Source organism: Rissa tridactyla, chromosome 2, assembly GCF_028500815.1.
Source record: "Rissa tridactyla isolate bRisTri1 chromosome 2, bRisTri1.patW.cur.20221130, whole genome shotgun sequence".
Lineage (NCBI taxonomy): Eukaryota > Metazoa > Chordata > Aves > Charadriiformes > Laridae > Rissa > Rissa tridactyla.
The window spans coordinates 5,414,659-5,429,932 of NC_071467.1; the positions used below are offsets into that span (position 1 = coordinate 5,414,659).

At 40.0% G+C, this 15,274-nt stretch overlaps 1 protein-coding gene across 4 annotated transcripts in view; it reads left to right on the plus strand.

Moving 5' to 3' along the window:
* Window positions 1-15,274, plus strand: part of TRAPPC9 (trafficking protein particle complex subunit 9) — a 538,771-nt gene that overhangs the window by 242,727 nt on the left and 280,770 nt on the right. The window lies entirely within an intron of this gene.

The following is a 15,274-nucleotide window of genomic DNA, read 5'->3' on the forward strand; positions in this document are numbered from 1 at the left end:
TCACAGAATGGTAGGGGTGGGAAGGAACCTCTGGAGATCATCTAGTCCAACCCCCTTGCCAAAGCAGGGACATTTTCAGGAGCGTTCCTCATGGAGCCTGCTTAGAAGCACTGCTAAACATCTTCCCCACTAGGTTTTTTAAGAGTGGAGCTCTACAGCAGCTGTTTTCTGCTAACAAAGAGGAGAAAAAGGGCAGAGACTTATTCTGAATTTCAGAAATGGAGAACAGTTTTTGTGGTTCAAGTTAAATACGGTAGCTGCAGTTGAAATATTCAGTCACTTTATAAGGAAAACTGGTTTGTGTCTATACGTCTTCTGGGGCCTGTGCTTTTCATATTTTGCATGTTCTCGTGTAAATAAAATCTGTTTTTCATAGGTCAAGACCCCTATCACTACAAAGATGTGTAGTGCGGATTATCTGTAACTCTAAGGAGGTCCCTGCAGCAGTAGATATGTACTCTTTAAGTTAAGTGGAGTTATTTTTTATCATTACTTCAGACAGGTACAAAGATTTCTAGAGATGATTGTGCAGCTGTTTCACTTACTCAAGTTAATTTGAGCCATGCTTTTTGTTTGATGATGAGACGTGGCCAGCATCTGCAAAGAGGAGCCTTTCATCTTCAGCCCTTGCCCTGTTATGGTTTTTCCCTGGGTAGGACACAAAAGCTCTGATGCGTGTAAGTGCATTGGAGCTCTGGGCTCCTTTTATATCAGCGATGATCACGTTGCAGGTCCTGATGGGTACTAAATAGGACTGTGTGATACGTAGTCAGGAGACTAGTATAAAATGAAGCACGGAGCATTTTGATTTGTCTGAGTCATTTCTGGCTTCCAAATAAAGAGCTAACATCCAAGATAATCTCCTTTGCTTAATTTTCAGCACTGAATACGCCTGGAATTTCATTCGTATTTGATGCCACCAAGAGATTTGACTCTGCTGTGGGTGCTGTGCTGGCCCAGATCAGATGTAGTTCTGATTCACTGATGTGTGTTTCTAATTCACTGATTTGCGTTCCTGATTCGCTGGTTGTAACTAATGATGGATCCTTTTCCTCAATTCCAGCTCTTACTGAAAATACCTTAGGAAGAATGCATTGAAAGCTGCTATAGTGATTATATTCATATTATCAGGAGTAAGTTTCCAACAGCTGCGTGGTTTTTTGAGTTATGCAACTGCCCCAAAGTTCAGATGAAAAGTCTATGGTCTGGAGAGCATCTCTGCACTGAGTGGCTCCCAGAGCTACAGAGAATTTACCCCAAATCAGCTAGACGTATTTTCATTGAAGGCAGGAAAAGATGCAATTTCTCTCTGCTCAAATTAGTCTCTGGCCTTTCCAACGTTGTTAACACAGAGCTTGATGGAGTCTCGTGAGACCCCGCCTGGAGTACTGCATCCAGCTCTGGGGCCCCCATCATCAGAAGGACACAGACCTGTTGGAGCGGGTTCAGAGGAGGCTACAAAGATGCTCCGAGGGCTGGAGCACCTCTGCTGTGAGGACAGGCTGAGGGAGTTGGGGTTGTTCAGCCTGGAGAAGAGAAGGCTCCGGGGAGACCTTAGAGGCCCTTCCAGTACCTTAAAGCGGGCTGCAGGAAAGATTGGGGGGGCTCTTTATCAGGGAGTTTAGTGATAGGATGAGGGGTAATGGTTTTAAACTGAAGGAGGGGAGATTTAGATTAGATATCAGGAAGAAATTCTTTGCTGTGAGGGTGGTGAGACACTGGCCCAGGTTGCCCAGAGAAGCTGTGGCTGCCCCATCCCTGGAGGTGTCCAAGGCCAGGCTGGATGGGGCTTGGAGCAGCCTGGTCTGGTGGGAGGTGTCCCTGCCCATGGCAGGGGGGTGGAACTAGATGGCCTTTAAGGTCCCTTCCAACCCAAACCATTCTATGATTCTTTAAGACCTGCAGTTTAAAAAGTCAGCAGACTTTTTCCTTTTATCAGTCTCGTTTTTTTGTTTTTGAATTTAGTTTGGACGATGGGAGAAGCTGAATGGGGTGGGGGAAGTACGCTCTCCTTTTTTACATCATTTTCCAGCAGGATGTGGATGGGTCACAGCTTGAGTGAGGTGTTAAGCGAGGTGATAAGGCTAAGGCAAAAAAAGTACCTTACGTCCTGTAGGTGAGTGTAATCAATATGTAAAAACAAGTGGACCAGGACATCTTAAAAGAACTTCCAGTTTTTGGTGAATAGCCTTCCTTTTCTGTATCTATAAATATTAAAAACTGTTTAGCCACTGGAGTGGAAGAGCATGATAAAGGGTTTCATTATAGTCTGGACCATGTATTATCTATGGAAATGTTAACTGAATTCTAATTACTTGGCCAAATTCTGACCTTCCTTTGCACTTCCTCCTCTTCTGGGCATGGCAGAGTGTTTGGAAAAGCTGGTTATTGATAGTGATGAATGGGAAAAAGATTATAAACATCAATAATCTGAGTGTGGGGATTAGAGGACTGGAAGGAGGGAATTAAATGATAACCGGAAGAAATTTTATTTGGAGTCACTTACCCAATAAACCATAGGATAATTTTTAGAATGTAAGTGCAAATGAAACAAAGGATTATTGTCCCCCAGGTGACCTTAGTTTAAGCAATGAGAATTCATGGGCAGGGCTAAAGTTTTATCAAAATATGTCTGTATTTTTGAGAAAACTTCTGTGCTACAAAAAATCATTTTAATTATTAATAGACCTGAGACTGAGAATAGATTATTTCTTCACTGAAATAAACAGAGTACATCAAAACACGTAATATTTTTGTACCTTGAGATCGGTAAACCTGCATCTCCTCAAACTGTTACACAAGAGTAATTTATTTTCCTAGAAAGGCTTACGACGACAATAAAAATCATGAAACAATCAAAATTTTCACGCTTAGAAAAGAAACTGCATTATTAAATCCACTGAAATTTGGAAGAAATAGGAGTAAAATAATACAGGGACATCTTTAGATTCAGCGAATATTTTATCATTATTAGTTCCATGCACTTGCAAGTCTTTAGTTTGTTGTTGTTGTTTGTTTGGGGTTTTTTTGTGTATTTGATATCTGTTATTTGTATAAGCGTTGTGTTTTTAGCTGCATGATCAGATCTTACTGTTTTGGATCTTGACATGAATGTCACAATTTAGCTGCTTTTCCCCTCTGAATTCAGTTTAGATTTATTCCGAGGCCTTACGTTCTATATTGTATATTATTCATTATTCAGTGGAGGGAAAAGCAAAGTACGTATGTAAAATGAAGTGAAAGGTGAAAGTTAAGAAGTTCAGAAACATTAGTTTAAAGATAAGAGAGCATATGCATTATGCTTGAAGTTGGGAGCTGAGGTTTTGTTGTTTTGCATTTGAATTTAGACTTGTAAGGGCTAAAGTAAACTTAAAAAAGTGAAGTTTGTGTTAAGTCATTGAGGTTTTTTTTTTTTAACATATCCATAGGCTTAAATGATAGGCTGTGCTGTGTTCTGTAAATAATGCTCCAAACTACTTCTTATTGACATATTTTGTATTACTCATGAGCAGCCTTTATGCCATCTCATCCTACAGCAACGCTGCCGTGCCCGACGGTGTCAGGCAAAACAGATACATCGTACTTTACCAATGTTTCCTTTTTTCCCCTCAGTATATTGGTGGAAAGCATACCTTAAGATGGGCATCACTAGCAGCTTATTTCAGCTGTCACTTATTTTCCTTCTGAATACACAGTGCCTTGAGGAGGGCAGGACTTAATTAAGAATATTCAGAGTCATGACCTCTTTAATACCAAATAGAGAATTTCATGCAAGTAAGATACAGAGTGATTAGCGAGCGATGATAAAATGGTGACAGCAGGCATTAAGTCCACATACGCAGGCTTAGTTGTGGAATTTAAATCCAGATGAGGAATATTCTTACGTCAGTACTCCTTATTGTTTGTTTCCCCAGCTGTTTTGTGTGGGCCCAGGTCAACTTCTTGTATTCTCTCTTGCATTTTGATGTTAGGTCTCCTTTTCTGGGAAGAGCCGGCCATCTGTAATTTTGAAGGAGAGCTTCTTGTCTTTTATCTGGTATTATCTGAGAGGCTGTGCAGGCTGGACTCCTGTACAATGATATTTTCAAGCACACGGTGACATTAGACAGTTGGTTATATCTGCACTACTTGTCCTGAAAACGCGCTCCCCAACACAAGCCCTGTTTTGTGTCTTTCGTATATCCTCTTGCTACTCTCAGCGCTGCTATCAACTACGCAAATTCACTTATTTTTGATCCCTTGTGCACAAGAACTGGTTTATACAAATAATTAACATTTAAAAAAATTAGCATTTTTAAAAATAAGCTGTTTGTTCTTCTGATATGAACTGGCTATTTTTTGTTTCCTAAGGCAATTTTAACCATGTGGCTTTCTTGTTTTCTGCGTTTCTATACTGTTCGATTGAGAAAGCAAATCACTTTATTTCCTTTCCATGTCTTCCTTTTTAGTTTGTGTACATGTATGAAAGAAACAATAAACTGATATTTCCAATAGTGAAATAATGACAATGATTTAACCAGGATTTCTAAGCCTTCTTGGCAAGCGTATTCCAATAGGACAGGGAACTTTCTCAAGACAGAAGGTCCCAGATTTCCTATTGAAAATATATTCTCTCAAGAATTGTAGAATCATAGAATGGTTTGGGTTGGAAGGGACCTTAAAGATCATCTAGTTCCAACCCCCTGCCGTGGGCAGGGACACCTCCCACTAGACCAGGTGGGATGCTCAAAACCCCATCAAATACCTCCAGGGATGGGGCAGCCACAGCTTCTCTAGGCAATCTGGGCCAGTGTCTCACCACCCTCATAGTCAAGAATTTCTTCCTAATATCTAAATCTCCCCTCTTCCAGTTTAAAACCGTTACCCCTTGTCCTATCACTAAACTCCGTGATCAAGAGTCCCTCCCCATCTCTCCTGGAGCCCCTTAAGGGACTGGAAGGGGCTCTGAGGTCTCCCTGGAGCCTTCTCTTCTCCAGGCTGAACAACCCCAACTCCCTCAGCCTGTCCTCACAGCAGAGGTGCTCCAGCCCTCTGAGCATCTTCGTGCCCCTCCTCTGGACGCGTTCCAACAAGTCCATGTCTTTCCTGTGCCAAGGGCTCCAGAGCCGGATGCAGTACTCCAGGTGGGGTCTCGCCAAAGTGGCGTAGAGGGGTAGAATCCCCTCCCTTGCCCTTCTGGCCACACTTCTTTTGATGCAGCCCAGGATGTGGTCGGCATTCTGGGCTGTGAGTGTTCATTGCCAACTCGTGTTGAGCTTCTCATCCACCAGCCTCCCCAAGTCTGTCTCCTCAGGGCTGCTCTCGATCCATTCTCCTCCCAGCCTGTATTTGTGCTTGGGATTGCCCTGACCCACGTGCACTTGGCCTTGTTGAACATGTTGCACGTGCCCACCTCTCAAGCCTGTCAAGGTTGAACATAAAAAGCAGTAGACAAAAAGTGAGTTATTGGGGATTACTTGAAGGAAAATACTGATTTGGCTTAGAGTATACAGGTTTGTAAAACTGTTTGCCCCCTTCGTTTGCAGAATGATTGCAGAATTCATTTAGTTCCAAAATGCAATTTGTACTTAGAGCTGTTAATCCATGTCTGGTGTTCTGCTTATCGGCTAGATGAACAATTATTGGTTCAACTAAATCCTGCTGTATTGTTCTCAAAATGGGGTGAAGGTGCCTTACTTTTTTATTGGTTTAGACATTTTTCAGAAAGGAAAAGTGTAGAAAAGCACCGTGGGGAGAGGTGAGTGTTGCCTCTCCTGCTCCTCTGGCTTCTGGAGCTTTGGATAGTCATTCGCATCTGCTTTATGGAGCATGTTTTGATCCCAGCCTGTGTTCCAGCTCCTGAAATAGCTGCCGAGGGCTGAACCAAAGCACCTGTGTGGTGGCACAAGGACAGGGCTCCGAGCGCTGGTGAGCTGGTGCCTGCCACAAGCAATGGTTTGCCTCAACACTGAGAACGGCTAGAGAAGAAGAGCACGAAAACGTGCTCGAAAACGAAAAAATGAGAATTTTTTGCACTGCATTCCCCTGCCCCCCACGTTATTCTTCTTGATGATGTTTGTCATTACAAGCCAAAATTATCCCTACTTATTGTCACTCGCATTACCGTTGGCAATTAAGGTGGTGATTTGATTTAGTGATTTCCTGTGTTCTATGATAGCATATGGATTTCTGTAAGAGAACAGTCCAGGTGAAAATATGTGTGTAGGTACCTATTTGAAGGATATTACAGCTAAAATCCCCATGAAAACTACTCTTTTATGACTTTGTACTCAATTATGCATCATTAGAGTCTTGTATATTTAGGAAGAAATGCTGCTATTTAGCCCATTTCCTACCACCTGGAAGTAACTTGATTTACAATTAAGAAAACTGCTTAACAATATCAAAACTCTTAATGTACTATTTTAGTGACATGTCATAAAACGTGTCATGTGCTGATTAAAGTCAAGTTTTGTCCTTTTTTTGGAAATGAGTCTAATGTAGTCTAGTCAAAGAATTTCTTTTAATTACATATGTAATACAACTTTCTGCCTTTTACTTAATTGGTCTCGCCTACGTTGTTTCGGCCTATTAGATGATAATTTAGCAATTTCCAATTTGTATGTCCCTGAGGGAGGCTCAATGGGAATAAATGGGAGTAAAAAAATCTCTGCAGCTTTCTTCCTCGATTTACTGCTTGATGGCGTCTCTCTTTTAAGTTGTGTGGAAGAAGAGGAATGGAGAATAGTAAGCAATAAAAAGGGAAATCTTTTGTATTAAAAGCTTAGTTTCAGAACAAAGCAGATTGTGTAATCTTTGCTTAGTATATTTACAGTGTTATTTGCTTAGCATAAGATAAATAAACCAAATTTTAATAATATATATGCTTCCGGTTTTAATATTAACCCTATAATCCTGTATAATTGAATAACTCAGAGGAAGGTAACACATCAGAAGCATGGAGGCTTTTCAGCTGGGGCTGGGGAGGTTTATAAAACTACCACACAATTCTGCAGTACAATTTGTACCAGTCTATCGTTTTGGGATAATCTGACTCTGGGATTTGCTATATTAAATTGTTCGTTGTAGATGGGAATTTTTATTCTTTTTTTTTTTTTTGCCTGAAGAAGAGGGCAACTGGCAGGGCAGTTATTTAATAAGATACGGCAATTTCCAAATGGGAAGTTGCAACAGTTGAGTTTTGACTGAAATAACAAAGTGTTTTAGAGCTGCGCTCATTTTCTGATACACTAATCGGGCAACTAATGCAACACAGCAATATGCAGGGCAAAAGGTGCAAAGGTAAATTGATATAAACATGATGAGATTCAGGTGAAGACAATCCTACCTCTGCCTCTTGCTGGAGTTGGATCCAGGGCTGCTAAAGGCTGCGTATGATTAGAAAAAGAAGCAACACCTTGCTTTATTAACCATTATTTCCTGGGTGGAGGGGAAGTGCTTTGAGGCTATCACATTGACATTCATTAAGAATCTAACTATTGACGAGAACTGGGAAGACCAACGTGGTCTTTCAGGCCGCTGCACTGCTCAGTGGGAGAGTTTGTTTTCTGAAAATAGCTTGTTTCTCAGCATGCTTCTAAATCCACGTTTTGGTGTTATTGGGGGAAGGAAGCACTAAATAAATTTCTCAGTTGGCTGCTATGGAACCTGTAGGCCTCCTCGGGTGAAGCTTACTGGGAGCTAAGGTTTAGGGAGCTTGATTAAAGGTTCTTGTGCCCCTACTCATGTTTGTGAACATTATTCCTGGTAATAGTTACAAAATAAGCTCTAAAGGTCAAAACTGACGGACCACGTTGCTGCGGTGGGAGATGTTTGCTGTCGTACTGGCGCTTTGGTTTCCTGATGGTCCCCCAACTTTGCTTTTTGTCAGGCTAGTTTAAGTCTGGCGTCACTCACAAAACTTGCTTCTGGGACTTGAGAATCTGTAGTAAAATCTGTAGAACTCCTTTTTATACCAAAAGAATCAATGAGGCTGTGCAAAATAAACATTTTAAATTCCATGGACTGGACTAACTTGAATATGAGACTCTTCAAGGAACTAACCACAGAGTGCTCTAAACAGCTATTGGTTTTTTTTAAGAAATCCAGAAAATCTGAACGTCGCATGTGATAGGAGTATACTAGGAAGGGAAGTCGTTTGGGAAAACAGTGACTTGGAAAATAATTTGGTTATCGCAGTAAATCATCTCAAGGTGAACTTCTGCTGAAGTGCTCCGGGAAAAGGGCAAATGTTGTTTTTGTCTATAAAAAAAAGAAGACAAGCAAGTAGATTGTAAATTAACAATTCACTATGAATGTAAAGCCTAGTTGCATCTTGAAGTGACGGTCCATGGCAAAATGTGTATACTTGCACACTGAGCATTCATGCATCCTATCATTTTACCCCAAAAATGTTCGAATCCCTTCCTTTATGGAAAATTTGTGTGTAAAGCTCTGCGTCATTTCATTTCCTCCTGTGTAAGCACTGAGAGGGACTGCTTCAGGTATGAATGATTTCCCAGTTGTAGAGGCTGTTCTGGGGTTTTGAGCACTGTTTAGTTTCGAGCGCTCTGAGTTTGGTTTTGACTAGGATCTCAGTATCTTCTCTGAAGAAAACGCTTCAGGTGTGTGCATCATGTTACAGTCACATTCCTTTAAAAGCGGAGCGTTGCCATTGATTGCATGATTTATTAGAATCATAGAATCATAGAATTGCTGAGGTTGGAAGGGACCTTTAAGATCATCAAGTCCAACCTTTAACCTACCCTGACAAAAGCCACTTCTAAACCATGTCCCTAAGTGCCCCATCTACCCTTTTTTTAAACACCTCCAGGGATGGTGAATCCACCACCTCCCTGGGCAGCCTATTCCAATGTTTAATAACCCTTTCAGTGAAAAAATGTTTCCTAATATCCAATCTAATTGGGGATTTTAAAGTTTTTTCTCTGAAGAGAAAGTGAGTTGATGCTCCAGGTTTATCATGTGCAGGAGGCTGTGGGTCCTGGTGTCCTACACCACATTCGCGTGTCCAACGCGTGTCTAACGTGGACACCATGTGTCCAACTCCACGTGTACCATACTGCTGTGCCCTGGGACCAGCAACCACCATCAGCGTCGGGAGAGGACACGGACCATGCTGTGAAGTGATCTGGTGGTGATTCCTGACCGCAGTTCTCCTTACCAGTGTTTCTGGTTTCTTTGGAGTGTTCCAAAAGCAGAGGCACTTGGTGTCTCTATCCTGTGTTCCTTGATGCCAGGTGTGTGTGAGCAGAGTCAGAAGGAAGATGAGGGTTGGAGCAGGTGAATGCCTGGTTCCTCCGCTTGAGGCTGCCTCGAAAAGATTCTTTGAACATAACCAAGATGCTTGCGATAATGTGTTGTATTTTTCTCTTTATTTTTTAGGGTGGGCAATTATCCTGATCTTTTCTTGAGGAGATCGGTAGAGCTGGAATAATGACTATGCGTGACTGTAGAATGAGGTTTTTTTGGTCTGGTTTGTTATATCTGGCACAAAATTCCATGTTTTTAATTTACATGTGTTTTCTTTTGAACTTTATGCCTTATAAAAGCAATACGGAATTATACAAACGAGCAACTGAATATGAACATATACCTTTTGAAATTAATTTCTCTGATTTTTAATATCCCACTGAGAGAGAGGTGGGAGGTGCGGTATGGCACTGTTTTGGATAATGACAGGATTACAATCCTTGCGTAGTTCAGCTGAGAAAAATAAAAGGAGGATTTTTAACTCAGTCTTCAAGTTTTACTGTGCTTAGGCTTTTCTAGATTTCCTAATGGAGTGAATGACTATTGATTATTCATCTCTTATACCCCCTATAGAAATTGGTGTATTTATAGAGCAGCCTATTATCATTATTGTTTTAAATCTATTTCCTTAAGTAGCTGACAGTTTTGCTGCAAGGTGATTGCCATAGAAGTCCAAATAATTTAAATGGGGAAGTGAAAAAAGATGCAAGTTGAAGTTAATTGTTATGCCTCTTCATTGCCAGTTTATGGTTTTCAGATTTGGAGTTACGAATTAAAAAGCCAGATTCTCAGCATGCATGGTATAATCTCATTTAAACCGAGGATTTACGTAGCGAACTATCCCTTAACGCTGTTCCATTTTCAAATATTGCATTATATACCGTGGAACCAGTTTAACTTTTTATCGTCTGAAATGTTGTGGATCAGATAAGTATAAGCTGTTGAATTTTACAGACTTCAGCGCTACAGTTTGACTGTTGTCTCCTATTCAATTATTTTAAATAAATAATTAAGTTCCAAATGCAAACTTTTTAATTTAATTGACCTTTGCAAGATTAATGGAAAAATTTATCTTTTGCTCTGCATAGTTCAGATATTAAAGCAATCCTTTTTCTTTATGAAGTCAGTTTTAGGGCAGGAGGACAGATCATTACTTATGGGTCGCTTGAGCTACTTAATTTTTACAGTTGTATTGGAGAGTAGTGAATGAGGTACATTCACTATTCACTATACATTCACTATACGTTCACTAAACAAAGCAGTGAAATAATTAGAAGCAAACACAAGGTATATGTTAATTTGGGTTACTTTACTGTCTCGTTTTCTTCTAGTGATAACGTATGTGTTCATCTCACAAGAGATTTGATTCTTGAGGTCCCTCTTTGCCTATAAATTATTGTATACTGGGTGGGGGGGCACAACTATTATTTTTTATATCAGCTGCAGAACTTGGATTTAGGGTGGAATTATGTGTGTCTGAAACATGTTGTAAAAACATTATTACTGAGATTGCACGACGGAAGAATCAGGTGAAGTTTCTTTTTTCAAAGTGGGCTTGTCTTAGGGCATTTTTTTTTCCCTTGTGCAAGTGAGAACAAGAGCATCGTCCTCACTTCTAGCTTCTCCTGAAATTTAAAGTCGTTGACTATACAGAGATTATTCATATACATAAGCATTTTGTGTAAGCGGTGTTAATAAGGCCTGGCTCTGTGTCCCTACTCTCTACTTTATATAAGAAAGGAGGATGAACAAGGAGCATAATATTGAATAAAGTCTCCAACTGCCTCCTTTCAGCTTCGTTGTGGAAGCAGCTTGCAAACTCATCTGTGGACGATAGTGTTTAAATAGGTAGTTAGCCGTGAGGAAGGGTTCTTGAGTTCCTGTTATACCATTTCTTCCTAAAGATAATTGAGTAAGGACTAACTCTAGATTTTATTCTTCCAACCCAAGCAGTGGTATTTTATTTACTTAATGAAAGGTGAAATCTAGTTATGTTAACCAGATTCCTGCTTTCCTTTTAATACCGTGCCTGCTTTTAACCCTGTTTTTATTTGGAGAGTGTGACATACTTAATTTCACTTTATAGATTCATCCTTTTATACGAGAGGAGGACAACCAAAGAGCCGAGATGCATCACCGGGGGATAGGGTATTCCCGGGACCTGCCGCTCTCCCGCCAGGAGCAAGGGCAGGAGTTTATAGCGCTACAGGCCATACTCCACTCCCTTACTGAATCTTTCACCTCTTCATTTTATCTGCTACTTGCCACTTCTGTGAAACCGTTGGTGTTGCTTAATTTGAACTGGCACGGCTTTTGGTCAAGAGGGATGTGCAAGGCGCTGGCTCAGGAATAGTCGCGATGCCATTTAAAGGAAGGTTTTTTTTTCCTTGATACAAAGTCCTTTCTGCTGTGCGTTTTGTTGTCAGGACGGAGTAATATTTCCAGTAAAGCTGAAACTCGTTTTATGAGAAGCGGTGAAACGATCTGTCCGGTGTCTTTAATAATTCGGTGCTGTTACTTTAATAGGACTTTAGATAACTGTCATTGAAACGTCTGCTGCACCATCAGAAAGTTTGTCATTTTTTTTCCCTGTAAGTCATCCTGACAGGTGACGTGAGATGATTCCGTGCAGACGTACCATCAGAATTGCCAATGAGCTGACCTTTTCCTCTTCGTTCACTTAATTTGTATTTGAATAATTTGCATCCCTGTAACGATGCTTGGTTGTCTGAGTAGCTGTCACAACGGCTTGGGCTCGTTTCATGACAAAACCCAGTAGTTTTATAACACGATTGTTTCATTATTCATGGAAACTGTCGTTCCTTTATCCCTCCTCACGCACAAGCAAGGTTAGCCAGAGAGAAACAAAACCTGTTTTGCATTTGCAGGTTTGGCTATTAAATATTTTTACATAATGCAGTGTTTTTATACAAATATCTCATGATTTATTGAAAACTCTCCTTGTAGGAAATTTGGATAGCCACCCACAAGGCAAAGAAGGTTAAAATGAAATTCTCATCCCTTTTCCTGAAGCCAGTATATGTTTAAACTTTTGCGTTTTAAGATCTTTTATGTTTTCCCTGATACGTAATTACTGGGAAGGGCAAGGTACTGTGTAGACAGTTACCCTTGCACAACGCGAGCTATCGTTATCCTAGCGGTTTGTAATAAATCGAATGCCTGTTCCGGTTGGAATTGTCTTTTTAAAATTCTTTCTATAGAGATTCTATAGGTACTTGTCTATCACAAGAAACAAGAACAAATCCGGGGAGAAAAGAGGTGCAGAGAAATCAAGACAAGAACCATGGGCTGTTAAGTAACTGCAGATCACTGCAGTGATTAAAGTGGAGATGGACTTTCACAGCTAAAATACATTCCAGTGGCATTATTCTGATGCACGGTGTGGGGACAAAGTTGGGTGGTGTTCAAGAGGTTGCCTTTCACTGCCTTCTGCTTCTTTTAGGATAAAGCCCATAAGATCTCTACGGATCACTCAAAATTTGACAAATCCTGGTTTAGTTGGTGATGGTAACCCAACTTCCAGTTTATCCATTTTCTCCTTCAGCGGAATTGGCTCCAGGAATTGTTGGTCCGTTCGTTAATACCTGACTATTGTGAAATACATCTTTGAGACGGGAGAAATCAGCCCTTTGGGAGTGAAGCAAAGAAGCTGTGTTTGTGTAGGGGTAGATTTTGAAGGATGAGTGACTGATTTAGGTTACGGTATTTATTTTCTGTTTCGATTTCTCTGTAAAGCCTTCCAATTTACTACACATTCCATAGGCTGAGGAATAAATAGTGGAGCAGCATTATTGATAAAAAATGCAGAGACAAAACTCAATACGAATATTTTTAGCACAAGAGGAAGCAGAATACCAATGACAAAAGGCGTATATGTTTAAGAAAAAGAGCTAGGATTTAATTTTGTCGTGCTTTACTTTGAGTGTAACTACAGCCTTGGCAAATTTTCTCTCTCTTGCTTTTGTCTATTCTGCCTACTGCTGTATTCGTAATAGTGTTTTGTGTGATATTTTTCTCTTCGTAGTTCCCTTTTACTCAGACCTCTTCACTTTCTAGCTGGCAAGTATGTTGTTGGGGGGGTTCTTTGTATCTTCTCCTGTGACATGAAGTGTCACCGTGCTAAATGCAGCATACAGGGTATAAATAAAAACATAGTTAGAAAATCTGAAAAATTAGTAGAGGTTCTGAGTACTGGGAGCCCTATTTACTAAAGTTTTCTGTACCGTAGAGCTTAATAAAAGTTACTTCAAACCGAGCTGTACAATGAACCATTGGTAAGAGTAATCCAGGCTGTATTCCTGAAGCTGGTGTGGATTTATTGTAGCCTGTTGGGGTAAAAAGTGCTTGCATGCATATTTAATTTCCAGAAAAAAAAATAAATTACCATATTGCCAGTAATGATCCATTAACAGAAGAATGCAATCTGAATGCCCTCAATTAAATATTAAATGTTGTTAGGCAGGAATGTTTTTCTAATATATCATTCACTTAGAAGAGTGTGGCACAATAATTAGATGAGAGCTGTTTTCCAGATCCGTTGGGAGACGGATTCTAAATATGTTTGACTGTTTGGAACTAAGACAATTTACTGTCGAAATATGACTGTAGGTAACTAACTATGAGTATTTATGTGAGAATTTAAGCAGTACTGTGTATATAATAGAAACCAAGTCCTGAGTTTGCATCTGCCCGTGTGCCGCAGAGTGATGAAATAGTCTCGGAAACAAAGGCAAAAATGATTCTGTAATGTTCCAGTTGCATCTCTGTCTTCTGCATGCGTTGCCCAGGCAAAATCCAGGAAACTCGACCGGCATTTGCAGAATCGAATCATACTTCAGTGCCAGTAAGGATTGATGTTGTTAAGTCATAGTTTCAGGCCCGATATTTTTTTTTTTTTCTAAAATCCCCTCTACAGATTGTATCTCGGTGTTTTTCATTACGTTCTTTATTTCTGGCTTGGTTCCTGCAGTGACTGTGATACACTTTGGTAGCTCACGTTAGCGGTTTTATATGCCCAGCACGTGATGGTCTTTGCATTCAAATGAAGAACTCGTAAGGATCTCTCGCTGTAGGAAAAAAAATACCCAAAACAAAAACACCCCTTAGAGAGGAAGAGATTAATTCCTCTGCCTTTTTTTGATTTTTTTCTAATGTGAAGATCAGCAAAGATGCAGCCTGCAGAAGAGGTAGCTTACAGAAACAGTAACTGTGCCACCTTTGTCTCGGTGCTGTATTTGTACTTTTTAATGATGAAGGTACTTTTGGAACATTAACAGCTTCTCCTGAGATGTCAGGTTTTGCTCAGGGTGAAGCGTGATGGGCCTATTTGAATTCATCTTTCCTCAGGAAACTTCATAAACTCCAGGTTATTCCTTGTTCTTGTAATTGCCGTGTATTTTCTCCCAGTTTCTTTTAGGGTCAAAATTCTCTTAAATTCATGCTAATTATAGAAAAGCTCGTCTGGTCTGGAGGGATTTCAAAGCCCTTTCTCGTTGACTTTTGTTCCTCATGTTTTCCTTTTGGCGACATTTATGGAATACGTTTCCCTCTTTATATGTAGAAATAGATAAAGGAATAACAGTAGTCCTGTGTTTTTGTGAAATGCCATTCCCATACCCCTTCTTAGGTTGTAGTTGCATTTAATCACAAATGGTTTTCAAAGCTGTTGCTTGGTCGTCTGTTTTCCTTAAGTGCAAAGTCATCTCAAGAGCAATATATTTTAATTCTTCCCTAATTATTTTTCTATTTCAGATGATTCAGGAAATTAAAGCTGTTTTGGCAGCACAGTATATTAGATCTGCTATAACCACATTTCATGTGATATGAGCTGGTCTAAATTCCCTTTTATATTAGATTAGTGATTCTAGTTTAACATATAAGTATTTAGTATGCATTCTAGTGTAATATATTTAATTTAATTTGCTTTTATGCCTTACTGTACATTTAATAAAGCAATTATTTAACCATTTACTACCAATGAATTACACCGTGATACTGAAATTAA